This window comes from Cupressus sempervirens, chromosome 7 (genome assembly GCF_028749045.1).
Source record: "Cupressus sempervirens isolate cs-2001-9-10 chromosome 7, ASM2874904v1, whole genome shotgun sequence".
NCBI classification, from domain to species: Eukaryota; Viridiplantae; Streptophyta; class Pinopsida; order Cupressales; family Cupressaceae; genus Cupressus; species Cupressus sempervirens.
Window position 1 is genome coordinate 855,566,301 of NC_143124.1, and position 2,975 is coordinate 855,569,275.

A 2,975-nucleotide genomic window follows, 5' to 3' on the forward strand; every position below is an offset into this window, starting at 1 on the left:
TTTTTTTTGAAAGTATAGATTTCATCTTCTTTTTCAGAATAGACTTTCTCTACTACAATAGTAACTCTTAATTCCTTCGTAACTTGTTGCTAAAATCTCCAAATTCTAAGTGAGCTTAGCTAAAGTCTAGAATTATCTAGATACACCTTTTCCCAACCTTGCTACTCATAGTTCAATCTCTAATTAGAGTTTCAAGTTCTTATGTTCTGAAAAAACTTAATCCAACTTGGTTGAATCAATCTTAATTACAAACTTCAATCTTTCTATCTTTCTATCACTTGACTTTTCTTTAGATCCAATAGTTGATTCCTTTACAAAAGTCTCATCAAGTTCTTCTCAATGTTCACTACCTACATTTTTTTTATCTTCACTATCTTTGTTAGTTTTAAAATTCCTTTCACGATTCCTTTTGTTTTTGAAGTTTCCATTATTCCTTCTATTTTTGAAGTTTTTGTCTATTCTATAGTACTTCACTATATGTCCAAAGTTGTTGCATAATTAACATATTGGAGTCCTGATTCTAGGATTTTAAAATATCAATAGGTGCTTGACAATTCTAGGCTATGTGTCCAAAGTTGTTACACTTATAAAATATGATCTTCTATCTTTCTTCATAAGGTCTTCTTTCTATTTATGTCCTTTCATTACATCTTCTTCTATTTGTAGGATTAGTATTTTTGAACATTCTATGATTTCTTCTATCATTATCACATTTAGGTTTCCTGTAATTAATTGCATTATGACAAATACCATGATAGTTATGATAGTAAAATTTTGTAACATGATTAAATGACTTATTCATACAATTTCTTTTGATATGACCTATTTCATTACATAAAAAACACTTACCTCTAAATTCATACCTAGTTTCTTTCAGAGATTCAACTTGCTTAGTTTCATCAAACCTTTTAGTTTCCTTGTTTTGTCTAAGTTCTTTATATTTGTTAGAAGATTGACTAGATCAAAATATTATCATCATATTTCTTTTTCTTCTAGATCTGATCTATTTTTAGATTCAAATTTATTTTTCTCTTTTGGATCCGATCTATTTTCAAATTTCTTTATAGACATACTAGATAGGTAACCAAGACTAGTCTTATCATAGGTAGGACATTTTGTTCATCAGTCTTTTCACTACTAGAATAAAGCTTTTCAAGTTGTAACTATCTTTGAGTTAGTTCACCTTTCACAATAGTGATTTACTTTTGAAGTTCTTCATGATCTTCTTTCAATGCTTCAATCTTAGATGTCATCTTTGCTAGATTGGGTCTAATATCTAAATTTGCAATCTTCAAATTAGATTCAAATTTTCTAGGATCAATCTTCAAACTCAACCTCAAATTGGTAATCTTGAACTCATGCTTCAAGATCTTGTACTCTATTTTCATCTTTGAATACTCATAATCACTAATTTCGAATTCAGTAGATTCAGGCTTGGATTTTAGATGATTAATCTTGTCCTTTAGTTGTCCAATGTATACTTTGGAGTCTTCATATTTGCTTTTCAATTTATCTCTTTCTTCAGTAAGAAGATCAATTTGTTCAAGTGCCTCTTCAAGGTTCTTCATCAACTATTCCATATTCATAGGGATCTTTGTGAAGTTGTTAAGCCTCTTTAGATTAACTATTCTATGATAGCAATTGTTAAAAATAGGTAATACTAAGAGGGGGGGTGTTGAATTAGTATTCTACAAAATTTTGTTACCAACTAGATATTATTTACTACTTTGAACCATACATAATAAAGTAAACAAGTAATGTTGAACAACAAAAGTAACCATGCATAGAGAGAACTTATAACACCATATTTTGTTAATAAGGAAAACCCTTGCCAAGGGAAAAACCTAGTGGGGATGATACCCACTAGATGATCTAATAATATAAAAGTTCCTTTTAGAGGATGGACCTTGTTAGGAGTCTATAAAATCATTCAGTACATGTGAGTCATTGTTAGGAGACTTTGAATCCCTGTTAGGACTTGTAAACAAATGTATGCAAGAAGTTCTCATTGCCCAAACATAAAATTTCAATCATAAGAAGAGCTCACTACCCAAACAAGTAAATGAACTTTGAATTCCTCAAATACAAAAGTATAGATGTTGTAACTTCTTCCTGGTTGATATTTGACCTCAGCTCAATCTCACATCGCAAAACCAGGTTCTCAAAAACTTCACATATATCACTTCACAAAAAGTTGGGATATCACTTTCTCTTCATCAAAAAGTACACTTAGCCTCACAATATGTCCTTTGCATAGATGTCATGCCTTTTCACAACTTGTTTCTAGGTCAAATAAGACCAAAATAAACTTTTCCAACTTAGAGTAAACATCTAGGATGTCAGCTCCAATTGGTCAAGTAATTCTTTTGTAAACAAAATAATTCCTTTACCTTTAATTCCATTTTTATGTACGTAGTTATATTGATAGATCTTGTACATCTATCTTCTGAACTATCTATACAATATTTTGAGGTTATACACATCATTGCCAGCATGTATACTATCTCCATCTAACTTTTCTAGTCATAATATGATGTCAAAAACATTTTACATATAAAACTATACATTGATGTAAACCATTTTCATACTTAGACAATTTCCTGAGTACCAAAAGCTAAATGTCTTTATTTATGAGGTTCTCTACAACATGTGCATCATGTGTTGCCATTAATGACAATAATTACATCACTACTATAGCCATTTGTCAACAATATTAATGTAAATTTTTAGAGGTCTTGCCTCTTGTTTTTTACCAGTTATTTTTTGACACCTTTCCTCCCATCTAAAGCTTGTTGTAGTTCTATATATAAGGATTTCCAAGATGTGGAGTGAGGGTCTAGAGTCCATATAAGTTAGTTGCTTTTACTATTTTACAGTTAGTCTAGTATTGTAAATCATATGTTGTATTTAACTTTTTAAATCAAAGAATATAGTGAACATTGAATGATTCAGTTGTCAAGGTTTGAAATATATTT